General features: G+C 36.5%; 1 protein-coding gene and 2 long non-coding RNA genes across 4 annotated transcripts in view; 1 reads left to right on the top strand and 2 right to left on the bottom strand.

The window, feature by feature from the left end:
* Nucleotides 1-25265, bottom strand: part of LOC127850612 (uncharacterized) — a 1644088-nt gene that overhangs the window by 600236 nt on the left and 1018587 nt on the right. The window lies entirely within an intron of this gene.
* On the top strand, nucleotides 1052-25265 carry LOC127850644 (uncharacterized). The gene is made up of 6 exons (XR_008035395.1): nucleotides 1052-1221; nucleotides 2490-2660; nucleotides 6112-6191; nucleotides 9144-9192; nucleotides 12199-12294; nucleotides 25171-25265. It is a non-coding gene; the product is annotated as an uncharacterized LOC127850644 (long non-coding RNA).
* LOC127850643 (uncharacterized) lies at nucleotides 21106-22222 on the bottom strand. The gene is made up of 2 exons (XR_008035394.1): nucleotides 22147-22222; nucleotides 21106-21291 (listed from the first exon to the last, which is right to left on the bottom strand). It is a non-coding gene; the product is annotated as an uncharacterized LOC127850643 (long non-coding RNA).

Raw genomic sequence — 25265 nt, 5'->3', positions numbered from 1 at the left:
AGATAAACGTCCTCATTTGTTGCACCAAAACATCAGTCGATATGTTTGACAGTTACACAGATGTCAGTTAACATCAGTTTTTTTTTAAGTTTAAAGTTTATATTATGGACAGTGTCAAGGATTCAAGATATTATGAAACATAAGTTTATTAAAGTTAATTATGATAGTTTACAGTTTTATTGAATCAATAAGCAGCTTCAACAGAAGTAAAGCAGTAATGATTTTAATGTATGCATTTTTATAACTAATTCACCAAATTTCAAGAATGAAATCACCCTATTTTTCCAAAATCAATAAGTGAAAAGCCTATTTCCCAAATAATTATCTGGGGCACTGCAATAGGCTTACACACATTATTGATCACAATCTCTTGCACGACGGTTACATTACATTAACCTCTGTGATGGGCTCAGAGCGGACTATTGTTTTGAAAGCGTCTCATTAAAGTCATGATTATTCCAATCGTTTATCAAGGAGGTTACAGTATACTAAACAATCTCTTGCACGACGGTTACATTACATTCACGGCATTTAAGAAATCCAGCTCATGCATAATATCGTATTTCAGTCTCAATTCATTATTATAACATTTGTATGTTTTTTTTTATGTTAACAAACCTATATACATACATTTGTCGAAGCAATGCATAACGTAACCCAATACCAATTATGTTCAATTGTGTACATTTGTGAAATGCGTGGAATGATTCCATTTGCGTAAATGGGCAATACAATAGTTCCAAAGAGTTCAATAAAAACTCGCAAGCGTTTGCACTATGTATCGTAAATTTCAAATTCCTTTTTCATTATATTACGCCTCTGGGGATCGTTTCAATATGATATCGTATCGTAAATATTACGTTATCGTAACTCGAGTAGTTGCGATTGGATTTACGATTATCGTAAACCGTTTCAATAACCCCCTCGTAAATTGCTCTCGCAATCTACGATTTCTTTATTGTACATTCGGTTTTCTTTGGGGTTATATTCAAACTGTCAACATCCGGTAGGTTGTTTACACCGTGTTGTTTTCCTGTAGGTGGATGGTCCACGGCCGTCCACAAGCTCAAATGACCATATATGGAGAAAAAGGCGGGACCAAACCAAATAGGCTTGCAATGCGCATGCCCAAGCAAAACCGATTGTAAGCCATCTTGAATTGTTAGCGTGAAAAGAAATATACTACATTTATTGGATATTTTAATATGATGAATATTCTAGGTAGAGAATATGGATAGTATTACCATTATTAGTATTACGTCAACATTAAATCAACAATTGTATTGTTGACATGAAGAAAAAGCTATTTCGAGGTTGTTTTGACCATTGATTGATAAGTAGGTCAAACTCAAAGTTTTAATTTTTATTGATATTTTATTTAGTTAAGGAATCTTCGAGTAATAGTTAAAAAAAATCTTTCGCATTCTAATTCTATAGCTAAATCATGTGTTGTTGCTATATTATAAAATTTCGTGCATGAGCCATTTAAATCCGTTTGCATTACTTTTTTAGTTGTTTCCCCTGGAAAATTCTCTTCTTCAAGTTCTTGCTAGCCTTCGCTGAGTTATTCAACAACATCGCTATATTGCTGATTTTTGCTGTTGTTTTTTGGTTAAAGCTGCATGCTTTTGTTGGATAATGTTTAATTTATCATTCAAGTTTTACATATGATTCTGTTTAAACCATATTTAATCGATGTTTTGGTGAATTTCGCGCATGCTTAACTTGCCCGATTTCGGACGTAATTTACTTTCGGATACATGCTCCTCTTGTGTTTTTTTTCGATGTTTTCTTATGTATGCAGATTAAAAAAAACAGCTCATGCTTAAATGTGTTATTGAACAAGTGACTTCTTAATACTATGGCAGGAATAAAACACTGTTATAAAATTATAAAGGAAGTTTAGTTACATGTATAAACTCACAGTCACAAGTGTGTAAGTATTACTGTTACATTTATTTATATTTACTAAAAGTAAATATATGCTCACATATCAGTAAGTATTGTACAGCCCTAAATTATATTTAATACACCTATCTAGGCAGTTAATTCATATATGTGCTGGCTTTAATTTACATTCATGTTATTATCACCCTGCAATAGGCGGAGGGATATTGTTTTGGCCTTGTCCGCCCGTCTTTCCGTCCATCCGGCACTTTTGTGTTGGGAGCCATATCTTGGAAGTGCTTAAGTGGATTTCATTGAAACTTGGTATGAGTATATGTATAGATAAGAGGATGATGCATGCCAAATGGCATTGTACACTCTCTGTTAATAACGGAGTTATGGCCCTTCGAACCTAAAAAAATGCTTTTTTACCTGAGTGTCAAATATAACACTTTTGTGTCCAGAAGCTAATTAGCGGGGGATATCAATTCAATGAATTTGCTTGTTATTAATTGAAGGGAAATAAACCTGTTATTTTGTCTGTCATTATGGTGTTTAAAGTCACATTTAATGGCATCCAACCTACTTTATTTCAAATACAGTAACACCTGGCGCCGTGACCTGGATGCAGATTCTAAGCAGATGGGCCAAAATGGGGGCAGCTAGAGAGACTCGCCTGGAACTGACAAGCCTGGAGGGAGCTAGTTGACTGTTGGCGAGATGGGACAACAGACGAAGAATAAACGAACCTACTTGATTTGATAAACATTTTTGTAAGTCATTCAAGAATCGAGCAAACTTTTTGTTTCCAATAAGCAGTCCTGTATATATCCGAAATAAAATAAAATGTTTCACTCAGGTTCCTTGATACTCATCTTGGTATTTAATGGACCTTATAACAGATTATGGCATGTATTGAAGTTTGTCATTAAATGTGTTATATTTATAAATGTAAACATTAAATCTAAAAAGCTCAATTAAAAAACAAGAACAAATTAAAAGAAAAAGTAATCCTCATCTGGGCTCGAACCACTGACCTCTGGAGTAAAAGTCTAACGCTAAGACGGCCATCCATGCTCATACAATATTTTATACTTTTAGTTTCTATAAGCAAAGCTCGTAGTGTCACAAAAAACGACAACAGAACTCCAAATTATTCAATTGTTTTGCTTTGCAACGTTTTATCAATTTCAGGTTGTTAATGTTAAGTATAACTGTTTTCTCACAAATATCATAACTGCAACAAAAATGTGCAAGTCTTAAACAATTTTTATGCCCCCTTTCAAAGAAAAGGGGGCATATAGTTATCAGACTGTCCGTCTGTCGGTCCGTATTTCTGTCACACTTTGCGTTTAGGTTTCGAAAAATGCTCATAACTTCTATATCCCTTGAGATATAACCTTCATATTTGGTATGCATGTGCATATGGACAAAGCCTTTCCATACGAACACAAATTTTTACCCCTGTGACCTTGACCTTGAACTTAAGGTCCGTGTTTAGGTTTCAAAATCTGCGTTTAGGTTTTGAAAAATGCTCATAACTTCTATGTCCCTTGAGATATAACCTTCATATTTGGTATGCATGTGTATATGGACAAGGCCTTTTCATACGCACAAAAATTGTTACCCCTGTGACCTTGAACTTAGGGTCCGCGTTTAGGTTTCGAAATCTGCGTTTAGGTTTTGAAAAATGCTCATAACTTCTATGTTTTGAGATATAACCTTCATGTTTGGTATGCATGTGTATATGAACAAGGCCTTTCCATACGCACACAAAATTTTACCCCTGTGACCTTGACCTTGAAGTTAGGGTCCGCGTTTAGGTTTCGAAATCTGCGTTTAGATATTGAAAAATGCTCATAACTTCTATGTCCCTTGAGATATAACCTTCATATTTGGTATGCATGTGTATATGGACAAGGCCTTTCCATACGCACACAAATTTTGACCCCTGTGACCTTGAACTTAGGGTCCGCGTTTAGGTTTCGAAATCTGTGTTTAGGTTTCGAAAAAAGCTCATAACTTCTATCAAGCATTTATAGGGGGCATAAGTCATCCTATGGTGACAGCTGCTCTTGTTTTATTTTGTCAATTTACCAAAACATGCAAAGGCCCCTTAAAATACATGAAGTAATGTTTACAGTTGTCCATAACCACATATTGAAAAAGAATGTGCAAGCTCTATCTATTGGCATACAAACAAAGCCAATCTGTTGGATTATTACTCATGGCAAGCAATATGATCTTAGGAATACCTTCTATAATCAGGTGTTTGCACTTTAATCACATTAAAATTTGAAAAACTATAGAAGTAGAAAAAGGTCAGAATGATAACAAACAGGTTTGTAATGGACATCATCTTGCAATTGCTATTTATGTGAGTGGGATGGTACACAAATTCTGAATTTGTTATATGTAGGACATTTAGTAACTTAGCAACCCATGCATGTTGCAAGGGTGTTAATTGTCCGGATTATTTGGAAATCCCGATTTGAGCCATTCAGGATTGAATTTTAGATCAGTGTAAATCTGATGATTTGTTTTAAGGGGGTGTGAACAAATATTGTAATTGCTTCATTGGCATGCCGGGCATGTGCGCATAGTATGGATTTTTCCTGGTCTTTTTAACAAGGTTTTCCAAAGAAAAAAACGGGTTATTCAATTTGGCAAATGCCGGCTGGCGGGCGGACGGAACAAGCTTGTCCGGGCCATAACGTTGTGGTTCTTGGTGAGAATTTAAAATCATTTGGCACATTTGTTCACCATCATTAGACGGTGTGTCGCTCAAAAGAATACTGTCAATATATCCAAGGTCAAGGTCACACTTTGAGTTCAAAGGTCAAAAATGGCCATAAAAGAGCTTGTCCGGGCCAAAACTATGTCATTTATTGTGAGACTTAAAAATGATTTGGCATATTTGTTCACCATCGTGGGACGTTGTATCGCACTTTAGAATTACGTCAATATCTCCAAGGTCAAGGTCGCCACAACTAAAAATATATTTATTTTGAAACAAAGGGGGTCAATTATAAACAATCAGTTCAGTTTGAGTTGTCTCCCTCTAACAGACGTTTTTCTACATTAAAAACCTGGTTTTGTGACAATTTTGTCCCTTGTTTTACTATTGTCTGATTGGTTATCCGCTGACACGGACATAAAAGGTAACTGACCTAACCTCTTGGCTACTTTCCAGAAATCTTACATACTACAAAATGTAGCATATGTCCCCCATCATTAAATTTCCATTTTCTGCTGTCAAACTTAGTGCATATATTATTTCATTTGCAAAAGACATATCTGGATATATTTTTGGACAGTTGATTTACTGTATGGTTAGTGGATTAACATTTATTATGCCCCCCTTCGAAGAAGAGGGGGTATATTGCTTTGCACATGTCGGTTGGTCGGTCTGTCGGTCCGTCCACCAGGTGGTTTCCGGATGATAACTCAAGAACGCTTAGGCCTAGGATCATGAAACTTCATAGGAAGATAGATCATGACTCGCAGATGATCCCTATTCATTTAGAGGTCACTAGGTCAAAGCTCTAGGTCATGGTGACCCGAAATAGTAAAATGGTTTCTGGATGATAACTCAAGAACGCATATGCTAAGGATCATGAAACTTCATAGGTAGATTGATCATGACTTGCAGATGACCCCTATTGATTTTCAGGTCACTAGGTCAAAGGTCAAGGTCACAGTGACAAAAAACGTATTCACATAATGGCTGCCACTACAACGGACAGCCCATATGGGGGGCATGCATGTTTTACAAACAGCCCTTGTTATCGATGTTCTTTATAACATATAAAATGACAATTACACATCGAGTGTTACTGGTGGTCTGGCTTATAATAGTTTGCATTTTACTCACCAGAAATAGCATATAAGACTATAAAAAGAACAATGAACTATGGCTTTGGGGGGCTCTACCTGTAAGGGACCTACAGGCTCAGACTCCAGACTTTATCATTAGGATTTCAAATTTGGGACATTTGACACCCCTGATGTTGTGCCATGTATCAAAACCGTCTATATATAAACATTAATTTTATTAATTGGATATGTTGAAGATTTGGTGATGCAATCATTGGATTTCATTTTGTGTTTTGTTGACCTACTTTTAATTTTTAGGCTCAGCAGAACTATGGCTGTCAAAAAACAATTGTATTAAAATGAATAGTGCTTCAAATTATACAAGAAGTCACTTTCTTTTTGTTTTAGATGTTTTTCAGTTTCGTCGGAAGACATTTCCCACCAACCATCCTGTCTTGAAAAAAATAACTTTTGAACCCGATTATCTGGTAATACTATTTTTTTTACATACAGTTATTAGTGAATTATGAACATTTCATAAGGATCTCAAGGGTCACAACAGGTATATATATATAATATATATATAATCAAGATTTTCCATAGGCAGTTAGAGCACAGCCGGCCCGAATAGCATGGACAAGTTGCATTGCAGAGAACTTTAAGATCATTTTATTTCTGTAAAAAATGTTCAAAGTTATATCCTGAATGATTTTAGGGCCTTAAATTATATATGGAAACAAGCATATTTAATAATAAAAAAGGCCTGTTGAGTTTTTAATTTGTTCTCTTAAAGATTTACAGAAAGACCCTTTTAAGCTCGACTATTATATATAAAATCTATATAATGAAGCAATTCTACTCACCCGGCGTTTGCGTTAGCCTTAGCATTGGCGTTAGTGTGAGCATGCAAATGTTAAAAGTTTGCGTACTACCCCAAATATTTTCAATGTCCCTTGGCATATTTCTTTCATATTTTGCATACTTCTTAACAAACATGACCCCAACCTATAAACAAGAGCAGACAACTCTATCAAGCATTTTGTAATAATTATGGCCCCTATTCCACTTAGAAAATGCAGCAAATGTTTAAGTTTGTTTACTACCCCAAATATTTTCAATGTCCCTTGACATATTGCTTTCATATTTTGCATTTTTCTTTACCAACATGACCCCAACCTATAAACAAGAGCAGACAACTCTATCAAGCATTTTGTAATAATTATGGCCCCTTTACCATTTTGAATATTCATATTATTGATAAATCTATGTTAAAGTTGGCGTACCACCTAAAATATTTTCAACGTCCCTTGACATATTGCTTTCATATTTTGCAAACTTATTTACCAACATGACCCCAATCTATAAAGAAGAGCAGACAACTGTATCAAGCATTTTGTAAGAATAATGGCCCTTTTTCCATTATTATATGCATATTACTTAAGATTCAACCCAATAATATCTTTGACAAGTTTTAAAATGACGCCGGTTGGTTGAAAAACATGGCATTTATGAGGTGGGGCATTTTCCTTATATGGCTATAGTAAATCTTGTTATCACTCTAGATGCCACATTTATTGTCAGATTTTCATGAAACTTGGTCAGAACATTTTTCCAATGATATCTTGGATGAGTTTGAAAATGGTTTTGGTTGCTTTAAAAACATGGCCACCAGGGTCATTTTTCCTTATATGGTTATTTATATATGGTCCATATATGGTTATATATGGCTTTAGTAAAACCGTGTGAACACTCTAGAGGCCGCATTGTCCAATCTTCGTGAAATTTGGTAAGAAGATTGGTCTCAATGATATCTTGGATGAGTTTGAAAATGGTTATGTTTGCTTGAAAAACATGGCTGCCAACGGGCGGGGCATTTTTCCTAATATGGCTATAAATGGCTATAGTAAAATCTTGTTAACACCCTAGAGGCCACGTTTATTGTCGGATCTTCATGAAACATGGTCAGAAGATTCATCCCAATAATATCTTGGACGAGTTTAAAAATGATGCTGATTGGTTGAAAAACATGGCTGCCAGGGGGCAGAGCATTTTTCCTTCTATGGCTATAGTAAAACCTTGTTAACATTCTAGAGGCCACATTTATTGTCTGATTTTTATGAAACCTGGTCAGAAGATTTGTCCCAATGATGTCTTGAATGAGTTCGAAAATGGGTATGGTTGCTATAAAAACATGGCCACCAGGGGGCGGGGCATTTTTCCTTATAGGGCTTTAGTAAAACCTTGTTAACACTTTAGAGGCCACATTTATTGTCAAGCTTCATGAAATTTGGTCAGAAGATTGGTCTCAATGATATCTTGAAAGAGTTTGAAAATGGGTACATTTGCTTGGAAAACACGACTTCCAGGGGGCGGGGCATTTTTTTCATTATATGGCTATAGTAAAGTCTTGTTAACACTTTAGAGGCCACTTTTATTTCCGATGTTCGTGAAAAATGGTCAGAAAATTCATCCCAATAATATCTTGGACGAGTTCAAACATGATGCTGATTGGTTGAAAAACATGGCTGCCAGTGGGCTCTGCATTTTTTCTTTTATGGCTATATAGTAAAACCTTGTTAACACTCTAGAGGCCACATTTATTGTCTGATCATCATGAAACTTTGTCCGAAGATTTGTCCCAATGATATCTTGGATGAGGTCAAAAATGGTACAAATACGTACAGACTTTAATGATAAACACTAGTCTGGCCAATGTCGTCTTACAAGCTGGTATATACACTCACTGCTAGAGCAGAATCATTTGTCATCTGTTGCAGACAGGCAGTGGTGATCGTTCTTAGCAAATTGAGTTGCGGTTCTTTCCGTAGCTAAGGCTTCTAAACACACACTGATTTGCAAAATATGCTCTGTAAATTCTAAAATGCGACCAACTAAAAACAAACCCTTTGCCAACTTCTAGGTCAAAGGTTAAGTTTGAATATCATGATTCCTTTTAAATGGCAAATGATATTCGCGTACGATCTTACAACTGTAACTCCCTATTCCCAACTCGGCATTTTCATCAAAGGGCATGAAGGGTGTCCAAGGTTGACAGGTTGGAATCTTTGAATGGCAGGGTGCTGCGCCCTTCCATTCATGCCAAGCTGGAGCACTGGTTTTGATGGTGTTTCACTTGTAACACACCAAGCAGTATGACCCATTATATTTATCAACATGGCTAAAATGAGGCCAAAATAATTGTTAAATGCCCTTTGTTTATTTCCAAAGACATGGATGGATCATCTTTGTCTCTGAATATATTATAAATACTCGTGTTGTTGATTTTGTCCTGTTTGCTTATTGCAGGAAAACTGTTAACGCATTATGTTGTGAAGACTCCTCTGTAATCAGACAGCTAGCAGTATTATGATTATCAAATATTAAAATTTGATTTAACAATATAGCGCTTCAAATTATATAAGACTTTATTTTTGTTTCAGATATTTTCCAGTTTCCCCTCACAGCAATTTGCATCAAACCTCTTGTCTGGTAAGAAATTTCCATTGAAACCAACTGCTGGTAATACTATCTTTTTGGTAATGGGGGCTATATAGGAACCACTTTGTCGGTCCGGCAGTCTGTCCCGAAATTTCATCAGATCTTCACCCAAACTTGGTCACAAATTGTATCTAGATGATGTATAGGTCAAGTTTGAATATGGATCATGCCCGGTCAGAAACTAGGTCATGGGGTCACTTATTGTGTTTTAAACCTGAAGTTTGTCTGAACCATAACTTTGTCATTTATTTCATACAGTATTTTAAATGATGGAACAGTTCATAATGATTTCAAGACATCTTCTGATCCCTGGAAGATAAACAAGGGATTGATCTGTCTGTATATGACAGTTCAGAGACTTCCAATCTAGCGTGAGAAGATGTAATGATAATGTTAAATGGAAATTACATATAACCATACATGCCATAATTTTTCAGACCAATTCCGGGACATTGTGTTAAATTGTCCGGGACTTTTGCCGATTTTCCGGGACAAGTATAAAATGTAGCGATATTTATAGACATATGCATTTTTGGTACGTTTTGTTATGTTTCGCATCGTTAATTGCAAAAGTTCGAAAGCCTATCCAAAATATACTTGATCTATTAACGTCAAATTAAACATTACTAGTTCCTTTACTAGATACAGGCCATGTGTTTTCAGTGTAAGCGTTCTAAACATAGATGGTGACGTCACTGCGTTATTGTTATTAAGACCGGTGTGTAACGCGTAGTTGTTGATACGCCTTTATTTATTTATAACATTTATATAATACAAAATACAACAATACAGTACCGTTAGATTGTCAACTCAAATCAATTCACAATACATACAACCAATCACATAAAACAAATACAACAAAACAGTACCGGTAGATCGTCAACTTAAAATCCGTACAGTCACACATTAGTTACACTCTTGTTTCGATGTAGATATAAGTCAATTAACAACCAAAACAATGCCGCCTTTTCGGTTTGACAGCGAACGTGAGACAATCAATATGATAACAGGACCCCTGTTAATTGATCGATTTTGACACGTAGCGTAGTCTGCCTATTCGGGTAGGCATTGTCATGGAGACGCTGCATATATACACAGATTCGAGGTGCAGTTAAGCCTAAGATAAGGTACATGTATATATGGATTTTGTAAATTCGGGGACATTTGACAGATTTCCGGGACAGCGGGACAAGTTCTTCATTTCCGGGACTGTCCCGGAAAATCCGGGACGTATGGCATGTATGATATAACAGTTCATACAGTTTAAGAAATACAATACATTTTATACAATGTCGTTTGTATGCCCCCGAACCAGCGATTTTGAGGGCATATTAAAATCGCTCCGTCCTTTAGTTTGTTAGTCCATCCGTCCGTCTGTAAGTTAGTAAGTCCGTCTGTCAGTCCGTCCGGATTATTTTCCGTTCAATAAGTCAAGCAATTGTCATCAGATCTTCACCAAACTTCATGCAAATGTGTAAGCCAATAACATCCAGGTCAAGTTAGATAATGGGCCAAATAGACCCAGACACCCCTGAGTTATGGCCCTTGAGTCATAGTAAAATAGGGTTTTTAGCTCGACTATTATATATGAAATATATATAGTGGAGCTTTCCTACTCTCCCCGGGGTTCCAGTGTCCGTGAGCGTTGGAATGAACTATAGTGGGGGACATATTGTTTTCGCCCTGTCTGTTGGTCTGTCTGTTGGTTTGTTTGTTCCAACTTTAATATTTTGCCATAACTTTTGCAATATTGAAGAAAGCAACTTCATATTTGGCATGCATGTGTATCTCATGGAGCTGCACATTTTGAGTGGTGAAAGGTCAAGGTCATCCTTCAAGGTCAAAGGTCAAAATATACCTAGAAAGGTGCAGATTTGCTTCAGTTTTGTGTTTAGGTTCATTTTATTCCTAAAATATCACAGCTATTACACTATGCCTCCAAACAATATACGAAAGCTTTACCCAAACCAAGACACTCTTGATGTTAGTAATGGTAGGTGAACGTAAGAATTAATTGCTGGCAATTCACATGAAATTGACATGAGGGTTTATTAATTATCCATGGTCCTTACCCCTTTAATATCTGAAATCCCTGTTTGTGCATATAACATAATGAGAACACTCTTTGGGCGACCTAACTTTGTATTTCAATCAGTTTCTTGTTTTGACCATTATTTTTACATTATTATCAAAACTTGTTAGTTTCCTACCCTTGAAAAAGGAGAGGGACTTACGGTTTGCGCTCTGTGTCTGTCAGTCTGACACTTTTCTGGATCCTTCGATAACTTTAAAAGTTCTTCACCCATTTACTTCAAATTAATACTGAACCTCTCTTATGACAATACGGTCAATCTCAACTATGTATGGCCCCATTACCAACCCTGGGGTGCCCCTCCCACATAGGCCACGCCCACCCAAAATTGCCTTTTACTATAATTTCTTAATTTCTACACCGACATACTTCTAATTGATACTGAACTTCTCTTATGACAATACGGTCAACTATGCATGGCCCCATTACCAACCCTGGGGCGCCCCTGGGTCAAACATGCGGCGTGGGGATATGCGTCGGTCTCTGCCGCGCCATTTCTAGTCAACATTGGAAACATTTGCATCTTAAAGGAATAAATTATGTATGAGCCCAAATTTTGCAGAACTATGGCCCTTGCTCATTTTTGTTTAGCTCCTCAGCTGAAATCATCATCTAGCAGTCGCAATAGTTGAGCGGTTGGAGAGGCATGCATTGCGTCCTACTACTGCTCAGACTATATCATGGTAATGCCTTATCCAAATAACACAAGTATTCACCATGTGCAAATGTCTTGTTGTCTGTATAACTCTCTCTATTAGCTCAAAGTAAAAAGCATTTGAATTTGCACACTTTGGTATTTTAGTTTAATTTTGTTTGGACATTACAATTGTTTTGAAACTAAAGATTAGTGTTGGGGCATAACACTTCTCTTTAAAATGTTTATTTGTGATTATTATTTTTTTCAGTTTGGCAGACAAAACATGCTGATCAAAAAGAATGTGTACCACAGGGGCCAGTGTTTCCATTTGAGTGATTGACAAGAAGAAGAAGAGATGAGAAATGTTAGCATCATATTTTAGTCCCTACATTTATAGTGTACAGCTCAATGTATTGAACCGGTGTTGTAGAATATAATTGGAGATACATGCGAACATTATAACATTATATATAAGATGATATTTCAAAAGCAATAAGAAATAAAAAGTATAAAAAGGTCAAAACAGTAAACCTTGTGTTTACAGTGGACGGGTTTAAAGTGGAAGTGACTAGTTAACTGTTGATCATAAGCTGCACTGATGGAAAAAATAGTGGGAAATTACTATCTAGAAAACTGTTTAACGTACGACAACAGTTGTGGAACTTCATAATTGACCGTATGTAACATGGCTGTGCAGTTTTCCTTATATAGCTATAGTGAAACCTTTTGAACACTAGTGAAGTCACTGTTTTTTTTCCAATCTTCATGCATTTTGGTCGAATATTTGTTCAAATGATGGCTCAGTCCAGTTTCGAAATTTTTATGTCTATTCAAAAAACATATCCACTAGAGCACGAGGCAATTGTCTTTTTATGGCTATAATGAAACCTTGTAAATTCTCTAGAAGTGACATTTTTAGCCATATCTCCATAAATTTTTGTCAGAATATTTATTCTAATGATAGCTCAGTTGTCGAGTTTGTAACTGGTTCCGGTTTGTAGACTAACATGGCTGCCAGTGGACATGACAGTTTTTCTTAAAGTGCTAGAGTAGAACCTTGTTAACACACAATTGGGCTTTTTTATGTGCATTTTTCATGAAAGATGATCAGAGCATTTGGCCCAATGTAATCTCAGCTGACTTTGAAACTGGATCACATAACGTCAAAAAGTGGGTCAAATTGTCAAATTAAAAAAAGCTTGTAAACACTGGAAGTTGCATTTAAAATTGTGTTCCTTTTTTATGTCCCCCACTATAGTAGTGGGGGACATATTGTTTTTGCCCTGTCTGTTGGTTGGTCTGTTGGTTGGTTGGTTTGCGCCAACTTTAACATTTGCAAGAACTTTTGCAATATTGAAGATAGGAACTTGATATTTTGCATGCATATGTATCTCATGGAGCTGCACATTTTGAGTGGTGAAAGGTCAAGGTCATCCTTCAAGGTCAAAGGTCAAATATATGGGTCAAAATCGCTCATTTAATGTACACTTTTGCAGTATTTCAATATTCAAGATAGCAACTTGATATTTGGCATGCATGTGTATCTCATGGAGCTGCACAATTTGAGTGGTGAAAGGTTAAGTTTATCCTTCAAGGTCAGATGTCAAATATATGTGTCCAAAATCGCTCATTTTATTATACTTTTGCAATATTGAAGATAGCAACTTGATATATGGCATGCATGTGTATCTCATGGATCTGCACATTTTAAGTGGTGAAAGGTCAAGGTCATCCTTCAAGGTCAGATGTCAAATATATGTGGCCCAAATCGCTAATTTTATGAATACTTTTTCTATATTGAAGATAGCAACTTGATATTAGGCATGCATGTGTATCTCATGGAGCTGCACATTTTTAGTGGTGAAAGGTCAAGGTCATCCTTCAAGGTCAAATATATGGGTCAAAATTGATCATGTAATGTCACTTCTGCAATATTGAAGCTAGCAATTTTATATTTGAAATGCATGTGTATCTCATGGAGCTGCACATTTTGAGTGGTGAAGGGTCAAGGTCATCCTACAAGGTCAAACGTCATATAGGGGGACATTGTGTTTCACAAACACATCTTGTTTAAAGTTTGTCAAGACATTTGCTGTAATGATAAGCAAAGTCAAGTTTATAAATGATTATTTGCCTACAAATTACATATTTTTCATCAAGTTCATTTATTATTCTAAACTACACCCTCTCAGAATAGTTTAGTTACTTCTGGTCACAGTTGAGCACCTTAGGGCTCTTGTTCTATAATTTGATTGTTTTGGAAAATAGTCATTTTGCCAAAATGTGAGCAAGTCCAAATTTAATTAACCCTGCTTTGTAGTATCTTGTTTTCCTTATATGTATTTAATTATAATTATCTATGAATCTGACTGCATAGATATTTGGTATTCAGCAAAGCATCGTGTAAATGTAGTAAAACTAAACACAATTGTGTTAGCATAAAACTGGCCATGCCATGGGGGTCAAATGGTAATACAGACTTGTAGGAAAAAGACTTCTAAAAATTTTATCCATTAAATATATTTTGTGTACATAATGATTAGCTTTTTCCTTCAACTTATCGCTTTCATGGTGTAAAGAAAACATGCCGACTTACTAAGTAAGTCGGAGATCTGGGTTTGATTCCCAGTGAAAGTCAAGTCACAAGGAAAAATGCTTATTGTTGGAAGGATTTATTAGTTATTCAAAACGTAAGATTTTTTTCTTTGCTCGTTCAGTTACAAATAACAGCAAATGATCTGAAAGTATTTGTTTATAACGTAGAAGTTAGTGTCATGAATAGTAAATTGGAATAATGCACTTAATAGAAAATATACATATTGTATATAAGACTAAAATACGCAGAAATGAAATACCAGTAGCATTATTAATACATTTTTATACCCCCACAAACGAAATTTGTCGGTCAGTCTGCCTGTCTTGTCTGTCGGTCCGTATTAAGTGTCCGCTCTCTAATTCAAGTTGTTTTTACCCGATCTTCACCAAACTTGGTCAGATGTTGTATCTATATGATGTCTAGGTCAAGTTCGAATATGGGTAATGCCGGGTCAAAATCTAGGCCAAGGGGTCACTCAGTGCGTTTTAAACTTTGAGCATGGTGTCCGCTCTCTAATTATGCACCCCTTCGAAGAAAAGGGGGTATATTGTTTTCCACATGTCGGTCGGTCGGTCCGTCCATCAGATGGTTTCCGGATGATAACTTGAGAACGCTTAGGCCTAGGATCATGAAACTTCATTGGTACATTGATCATGACTGGCAGATGACCCTTCTTGATTTTCAGGTTACTAGGTCAATGTCACAGTTATTCCAAATAATAAAATGGTTTCAAGATGGTAACTCAAGAATGCTTAGGCCTAGGATCATGAAACTAAGGATCATGAAACTTCATAGGAACATTGATCATGACTGGCAGATGACCCCTATTGATTTTCAGGTCACTAGGTCAAAGGTCACAGTGACAAAAACGTATTCACACAATGGCTGCCACTACAACTGACAGCCCATATGGGGGCATGCATGTTTTACAAACAGCCATTGTATATACTACTACCCCATGCTCGTATATAAGTAATGCCGTATCAAGCCAGTACTATACTAGCGAGTCATGTATCGGATATATCCTACTACCCATGCTCGTATATAAGTAATGCCGTATCAAGCCAGTACTATACTAGCGAGTTATATAGCGGGTATATCCTCCTACCCCATGCTCGTATATAAGTAATGCCGTATCAAGCCAGTACTATACTAGCGAGTCATATACCGGATATATCCTACTACCCCATGCTCGTACATTACTAATGCCGTATCAAGCCGGTACTATACTAGCGAGTCATAGCGGGTATATACTACTACCCCATGCTTATATATAAGTAATGCCGTACCAAGCCAGTACTATACTAGCGAGTCATATACCGGGTATACCCTACTACCCCATGTTCGTATATAAGTAATGCCGTATCAAGCCAGTACTATACTAGCGAGTAATATAGCGGGTATATCCTACTACCCCATGCTGGTATATAAGTAATGTCGTATCAAGCCAGTACTATACTAGCGAGTTATGTACCGGGTATATCCTACTACCCCATGCTGGTATATAAGTAATGCCGTATCAAGCCAGTACTATACTAGCGAGTTATGTACCGGGTATATCCTACTACCCCATGCTGGTAAACGAGTCTTATACCGGGTATATCCAACTACCCCATGCTCGTATAAGAAATGCCGTATCAAGCCAGTACTATACTAGCGAGTTATATACCGGGTGTATCCAACTACACCATGCTCGTATATAAGTAATGCCGTAGCAAGCCGGTACTATACTAGCGAGTTATATAGCGGGTATATACTACTACCCCATGCTCGTATATAAGTAATGCCGTTTCAAGCCAGTACTAAACTAGCGAGTTATAGAGCGGGTATATCCTACTACCCCATGCTCGTATATAAGTAATGCCGTATCAAGCCAGTACTATACTAGCGAGTCATATACCGGGTATATCCTACTACCCCATTCCTTTATATAAGTAATGCCGTATCAAGCCGGTACTAAACTAGCAAGTTATATAGCGGGTATATCCTACTTCCCCATGCTCGTATATAAGTAATGTTGTTTCAAGCCAGTACTATACTAACGAGTTATATACCGGGTATAACCTACTACCCCATGCTGGTATAAAAGCAATGCCGTATCAAGCCGGTACTATACTAGCGAGTTATATAACGGGTATATCCTACTACCCCATACTCGTATATAAGTAATGCCGTATCAAGCCAGTACTTTACTAGCGAGTCATATACCGGATATATCCTACTACCCCATGCTCGTATACCCGGTATAAGTAATGCCGTATCAAGCCAGTACTATACTAGCGAGTCATAGCGGGTATATACTACTACCCAATGCTCGTATATAAGTAATGCCGTTTCAAGCCAGTACTATACTAGCGAGTCATATACCGGGTATACCCTACTACCCCATGCTCGTATATAAGTAATGCCGTATCAAGCTAGTACTATACTAACGAGTCATATACCGGGTATATCCTACTACCCCATGCTCGTATAAAAGTAATGCCGTATCAAGCCAGTACTATACTAGCGAGCCATAGCGGGTATATACTACTACCCCATGCTCGTATGTAAGTAATGCCGTACCAACCCAGGACTATACTAGCGAGTCATATACCGGGTATATCCTAATACCCCATGCCTTTATATAAGTAATGCCGTATCAAGCTAGTACCATACTAGCGAGTTGTATACCGGGTATATTCTACAACCCCATGCTGGTATATAAGTAATGCCGTATCAAACCAGTACTATACTAGCGAGTTATATAGCGGGTATATCCTACTACCCCATGCTCATTATAAGAAATGCCGTATCAAGCCAGTACTATATTAGCGAGTTATATAGCGGGTATATTCTTCTACCCCATGCTCGTATATAAGTAATGCCGTATCAAACCGGTACTATACTAGAGAGTCATAGCGGGTATATACTACTACCCCATGCTCGTATATAAGTAATGCCGTATCCAGCCAGTACTATACTAGCGAGTCATGTACCGGATATATACTACTACCCCATGCTCGTATATAAGTAATGCCGTACCAAGCCAGTACTATACTAGCGAGTTATATAGCGGGTATATCCTACTACCCCATGCTCGTATATAAGTAATGCCGTATCAAGCCAGTACTTTACTAGCGAGCAATATACCGGATATATCCTACTACCCAATGCTCGTATATAAGTAATGCCGTATCAAGCCTGTAATATACTAGCGAGTTATATAGCGGTATATACTACTACCCCATGCTGTTATAAGTTATACCGTATTAGTTACACTGTTTTGTAACTGATGGTGTATGAGAGCGAAGCTCGAGAAGGGAACTGAGGGTGTATATCCTATACACAATCAGTTACTAACTGTGTATCCATTATATCTCAACCGATTACTCGGGGTGTATGGAAATTTCTCAGGGTGTATGGAAAATACACAATGGGCACATGGCCTCTCAAAGCATATCGAATCAGGTCATTTTTGTAGGAGGCGAGTTATACCTTACTACCCTATGCTCGTATAAGTAATGCCGTATCACATCAGTTGTATTTTTGACGTCATTTAGTTATATACAGGATAGTCATATAGCGGGTATTTCCTATAACCCCCAAGTACGTACTGTTAATGCTATATCAAACCTGTTATATGCCTAATTTCACAAAGCGGGTATAACCGACTATCCCAGGCTCAAGTTTGCCAAGCGGTATCTACCCAGTAATATTCTATATGTCATTATGCGGGGATACCTGACTATCGTATGTTCGTATTTAAGTGATGCTGTAGCACATTAGTTCAACACTCACAAGTCATACCAAGGGTATATAGGGTTAGGGCAACTAAACCTAATCATATTGTTCACTGCTCGCCTGCATGGTCTGTTCTTCTAAAAGCCATGTAAGAAACACAATCATTCTGCTGTGTGCATATTTTGATCAAATTAATGAATGCTAGTTCGGTTGTTCGGCGTAGCTGTCTTTCCAAGCTTTTCACATAAAATACCCTTTATCAACAAACACTTAAATGATGGGGAAATTTCACGCCTGTAGACCCGAATGAATGAATCAGAATATTTTAATTATTGATTTCAGAGAAATCACCCATAGCATTTGGCCAAATCACTGCGGAAATCCGGACTTCTTCATGCACGTTTTTGACCTAACAACAATCACTGCGAAATAGCGCAGACCGTGTTTAACTTACGCTGGCCGCATACGCATTAAGACCTATTTTCGCAAGACGCGACTCTAAGTGTGATTTGGTTGTGTTGAAAGAAGACTGTGCATGTATGAACTATTTACATCTCATTGCGATGGCGATATAATAAATTCATAATAAGCCTTGTGAGGCCACATATGATCACATGTAGTATATTTTTATCTAAGGACAAAATTGTTCGGTTTGAATATACGTGCACTTTATAAGAAACACATCATGCGGTGGATATGCGACAATTAAACCTTTATTTTCTATTTAAATATTTATAAACGTGAATATACGACTTGCTTTAACGATACAAGCGTTAATTCGTTACTGATAGGATCATGCGGCAGCAATGAATAGGACACTCCTCGTGTAAGTAATCATCATAGTCTAGGGACCCTTCAGATTTTGCATCGTAAAAAGTGTGACCCAGTAATATTGCTTAAAATGGTTGAGCTAACTTAATTTTCATCTTTTCTCGTGCTCTTTAATTACCCACATATTTAGGTCTGGTTGATAGTACTTATACTTCCCACAGAGCAATTCGGTTCAAATTACTAATAACAACAATACACATTTTTAGCTTTATTTCAAATGTGAACATATTTATTTAACGCAGACGTGTACATAATTTTAACACAGAACAAGGGCTGTTTGTAAAACATGCATGCCCCCCCCCCTATGGGCTGTCAGTTGTAGTGGCAGCCATTGTGAATACGTTTTTGTCACTGTGAACTTGACTTTTGACCTAGTGACCTGAAAATCAATAGGGGTCATCTGCCAGTCATGATCAATGTACTTGAGAAGTTTCATGATCATAGACCTAAGTATTCTTGAGCTATCAACAGGAAACCATTAAACTGTTTTGAGTCACTATGACCTTAATCTTTGACCTAGTGACCTGAAAATCAATAAGGGTCTTCTGCCAGTCATTATCAATGTACCTGTGAAGGGGGTCATCTGCCAGTCATTATCAATGTACCAATGATTTTTTTATTTTATGATCCTAGGCGTAAGCATTTATGAGTTATCATCCGGAAACCATTTTTCTATTTCGAGTCACTGTGACCTTGACCTTTGACTTAGTGACCTGAAAATCAATAGATGTCATCTCCGAGTCATCATCAATGTACCTATGAAGTTTCATGATCCTCGGCGTAAGCGTTCTTGAGTTATCATACGGAAACCATTTTACTATTTCGAGATCAATAAACCTATGAAGTTTCATGATCCTAGGCCAAAGCGTTCTCGAGTTATCATCAGGAAACCATCTGGTGGACCAACCAACTGACATGTGCAAAACAATATACCCCTCTTCTTCCAAGGGGGGCATAAATATAATATTAATTTTTAGTAATCTAAATTAAATAAAAATTGCTAGATTGTATTTTCCGAGAAATTATCGGAAAACATCGTTAAAGTTAAAGGGTATCTGCCAGCTTATGCCATTATAACACAAATGTTAAATGACAAAAGCTGTTGCCCGGTTCACGGCACGCGGAGCCTACCCTATTGTGAACCAAAATCTTTTTGTGTATTTCATCCTAGTAGTTACCTTGACATAGAACAGACACATTGGTTACTTTTATGAAACAATTCTTATTAAACTTGGTATACAAATTGCGACATTGTTGCCCATTTGTCCGTCAGTCCATGTCCGAATAGTAGCTAAAATTGAGAAAACTCAGTAAGATTTCAAGAAACTTAATATTCACATAATTTTTAAATACACAAAATAATACATTGACCATTTTAATTTTGTGATAAAACTTGGTTTACAAATGAACTCAGAAGAGCAATGTGATATTTATTTTGTCCCTACCGTTTTCACATGAAGGGATTTACGGTTGACCCACTGTCCATCGGTCTGTCAGTCAAATAAACCTGGATCTGGTTACAATGTTTTCCTAAGATTTCACCAGGTTACCTACTTTTTGGAAACACTCAACCCAGGCTTACTCAACCAAGATGAGCATGTCGATCAGGTTTCATCAACATTGAGTCGAAAAAAGCCTGGTTTCTTCCATCACCTGATGATCCTCTAACACAGCAAGTCAATCCTCGAATGTCCGAAATATGTTCTGGTTCTTATAGTGGCAGACAAAAACAAGACCTATGATTTTAAGTAAATTTGTTATGTTCATATAAACATTAATTATTCCAACTATTTTTTTAGCTCGTATATGTTGTTATACAATTGTATTAAACATGGCCATTTAAGTCTTTCATAAGATTCTAACTAAACAAATGAGTTTTAATTTCTTTTAAAACTCTTGATGCAAGCAAACGATGAACGGCAGTATTGGGGGAAAAAAACTGGCAGACAATATGTATTTGACCATCAAAACTAGAGAAGACTGAGATAAAGATATGCAGAAAATGAAGCAACACCAGTTCATACACAGTGCTAAACTCACATCATAGAGATGTTTAAGTTCATGGATTTCAAGACTATTAAAGCTCAGGACTTTGGTACAGTCTCCCCATCTACAGCATTTCTCTTGAACCACATGAGAGATGATATGTGCATCTTGCTGTCCTATGGAGTGGAAGTCTTCCTTGCAGGATATCCATTTGCACGAATACTCCTATAACAAGCAACTTTGTAAACTGCAGATTGGAAGCCAAAGTCAATTAACTTACAGTGTCCACATTTTTAACTTTAGTTATAATAATTGACTAAGTTTTTCACAAATGTTATTTTTGATTGAAATGTTAATGAAAAGGCAAAAAAAAGAGATTTACTGTGAAATAAGTCAATGGAGATAAGCCTACTAATAGCTCTTGGTGTGTATTGTGGATTTCACCATGATTTGTTTAACTCCTTTTTTGTTTTATTTATCTATATATTGATATTTTCTATGAGTTCTTTACGCAGATACACATCTAATCAGAGCCTCTGTTAATGTAATAAAAGTATGTTACTGTTCTGTTCTTCTGTTAATAACTAATCTAAAAAGAAAGAAAAAAAGTAAATTTGCACTATTGTATGAATATGGCATACACTTATTTTTCCATGTTGAAATCTTATTAAATTCATGATATGAAGCCCTAAAATGTTTGTAACAAACAGATGGATGGACTGACAGACTGACCGATGGAAAACGCCAACACTATATCTCTCTGGCTTTGGAAAGGATAATGATTCAACAGAAAGTAGAAATCATCAATAAAAACTTGATGCATCTAAGTTAACTTAGCAATTAGTGAGTTCAATATGTCCTTTAACTGAACAAAAAACAGATGTTTCAAAAACTTAACATGATTTGTCATTTGTTGCAAATATTAAGAAGCACTTACAGGTCCTGGGTTTCAATCACCAACATATGATAAAATAGTTCTCAGTAACAAAAGGCACAAAAATGCAAGAAAAAAATCACTTTAATGTTAAAATAAATATATATAGTTATTCAATAAACGATGTATATTTTGTCATAAAGTACCGGTCCTGGATTTTTCTCAACATCATTTAAGAGATTTAAGAGCATCAACATCCGCTGGGACAGGTTAACATGTTGAATACACAGCTGCATCATGATGTAATGAAGACCACCTTGTCCACACATACGACCCAGAATCATCAGCTCAAACATCTTGATCCACATGGTGGGTGGGAAATGTTTGTATGTTCCTAAAGAACAAAACATGTTAATGATTTATCATTTCAAGTATAAAAGGCAAGCCTTAAAATTCTTAGAAAGCTTTAACATCTGAAGGTTAATATCACCCTGGCTGTGCAGATCTTGGTAATATACCCATTTAAAAAACATTCCTTAAAGCCACACACCTTGAAATGAAATATCTGGCATAGTAAATTTGGATATAAATAAGAAACATATTTTATCTTTGCCAATTAGAATATATCTGGTGGTTGCAAGGTAGAAATCCGTCTTTCTTGTGCTTTAAAACTTAAAAATAATTGTGTTTCTCGAATTGAACATGTACGTATACAAATCATACATTCAGTTTTAAAATATAAAATAATAAATTACTTGCTAACTAGGCTATAGATTTAATGACAATTTTGCACACTTTCAAATTGCATCTATATGTACTGAGTAACATGTATTTCATTTCAATGTGTGTGGCTTTAATGTAATAAACAAGAGTGCTAAACTGTCACAAGATACACCCGTTTGAAGGTTTTGCTAAACGCTGGAAATGCACTAAGTGACCTTGTTTTCGACCCGGCATGACCTATATCTGAACTTGACTTAGATATCATTAAGACACAACTTCTGCACAAATTTGGTGAAGATCGGATGAAAACTCTTTCAATTAAAGAGCTTACACCATGCTAAATCCTTGAAATGCTCCCTGTGAACTAGTTTTTGACCCAGCATGACCCATATTTGAACTTGAACTAGATATTGTCTAGATACAACTTCTGACCACATTTGTTGAAGATCAGATGAAAACTACTTCAATAAGAGAGTGGACACCGTGCTAAATGCTTGAAATGCACTAAGTAACCTCGTGACCTAGTTTTTGACCTGGCTTGACCCATATTTGAACTTGACCTAGATAACATTTTGACACAATTTCTGACCAAATTTGGTGAAGATCTGATGATAACTACTTCAATTTGAGAGCGGACACCATGCTTAATCCTTGAAATGTACTAAGTGAACCCCTGACCTTGTTTTTGACCCGGCATGACCCATAATTGAACTTGACTTAGATATTGTCTAGATAAAACTTCTGACCAAAGTTTGTGAAGATTGGATGAAAACTACTTCAATTAGAGAGCAGACACCATGCGAAATGCATGAAATGCTCTAAGTGACCTCGCGACCTAGTTTTTGACCCGTCATAACCCATATTTGAACTTGACCTATATATCATTTACACACAACTTATGACCAAATTCGGTAAAGATCAGATGAAAACTACTCCAATTAGAGAGCCACCAATGCTAAATCCTTCAAATGCACTAAGTGACCCCGTGACCTAGTTTTTGACCTGGCATGACCCATATTCAAACTTCACCTAGATATTGTCTAGATACAACTTCTGACCAAGTTTGGTGAAGATCGGATGAAAACTATTTGAATTAGAGAGTGGACACTGTTATGGACGCCGCCGCCCGCCAAGGGTGAAACTATAATACGTCCCGTTTTTTCAAAACCGGCGTATAAAAATAAGTAATATCCCTCACAGGGTTCAGGTCACACAATTAACTTATAGACAATAGGCAATACTTAATTCATTCGCTTCAAACTGTTTCTCTTGACAGATAACAAATGTTCAATCAAATTTTCATTTAAGATCTTGCCACTTCATTTGGTTACAAATTTGAAATATACTAAAATTTGCCTTCATAATGGAAACTTCTATTTTCCAAGCATGCCTTCCACTTCCTTGAGCTGACTTCGTTGAGTTCATGATTAGCAGATGCAATCTGTAAGATTTACTTATAAATAACTCTAAAATAAGTGATTGTTACCCAAAAAATAAAAAAATATATATTCTTTTGTCTAATTACACACTTGCACATACATAAATGTGACACACGCATAAAGGCCCATAACCATCCAATCAAAATATTCAGAAATAGAGGTGCTCATTATACTAACAGTAATGACTAAGTTTGTATACATGTATGTTTTTTCAACTATGTTTTGCAAAATATTCTCATGCAAACCAGGGTTTCCAATTTAATAAGCCACATGTACATTGCATGTAACAGGGGTAAGACAATGCTAACAAGAAATGTGGTTGTCAGAAACACAATGCCCCCTAATGCGCCACTTTGATTATTTTTTTACCTTTGACCTTTAAGGATGACCTTGATCTTTCACCACTCAAAATGTGCAGCTCCATGAGATACACATGCATGCCAAATATCAAGTTGCTACGTTCAATATTGCAAAAGTTATGAAGAAGGTTAAAGTTTTGGTTAAAGTTTTTGAATCATTTTTTTTGACCTTTGACCTTGAAGGATGACCTTGACTTTTACCTTTCACCACTCAAAATGTGCAGCTACATGAGATACACATGCATGCCAAAAATCAAGTTGCTATGTTCAATATTGCAAAAGTTATGATGAAGGTTAAAGTTTTGGTTAAAGTTTTGGGACACACACACACACACATGGACACATACAATGACAGACAGGCCAAAAACAATATACCCCCGATCTTTCGATCCGGGGGCATAAAAATAATCCTGGTTGTGTTTTTCAAGCAATCTAGCTAAAACAAACAGGTTTAATAAAATAGAAAGATTAACTAAAATGAACATACCAGTTATATAGGGCTATAACTATCATATTGAGTATGTCAACACAAAATCGTGTCATTAGCTGCTAAAAGATACAGAAAGCATTATATGGGAAAGTGCATGTGTTGACCTCCTTTTTTTGTTACTTTATTTGTACATAAAATGCTTGTTAAGCATACACAAGTTAGTGATTTAAAGTCATACCATTGGTGAGCCTATCAGCTTAATTTTACTCTCTTTTCCAGTCTCTGGTTGCTTGATGTGGCGACTGCAGAAGTGGCTCAGCAAAGCGTCTTCGTTGGAGCAAACAACCCTGCATTCTGGACACCGATTGTGCGCC

The sequence above is a fragment of the Dreissena polymorpha genome, chromosome 11 (assembly GCF_020536995.1).
Source record: "Dreissena polymorpha isolate Duluth1 chromosome 11, UMN_Dpol_1.0, whole genome shotgun sequence".
In the NCBI taxonomy this organism is placed as follows: domain Eukaryota; kingdom Metazoa; phylum Mollusca; class Bivalvia; order Myida; family Dreissenidae; genus Dreissena; species Dreissena polymorpha.
The sequence above is the reverse complement of the archived record's forward strand: the minus strand, read 5'-3'. Positions and strand labels throughout refer to the sequence as shown.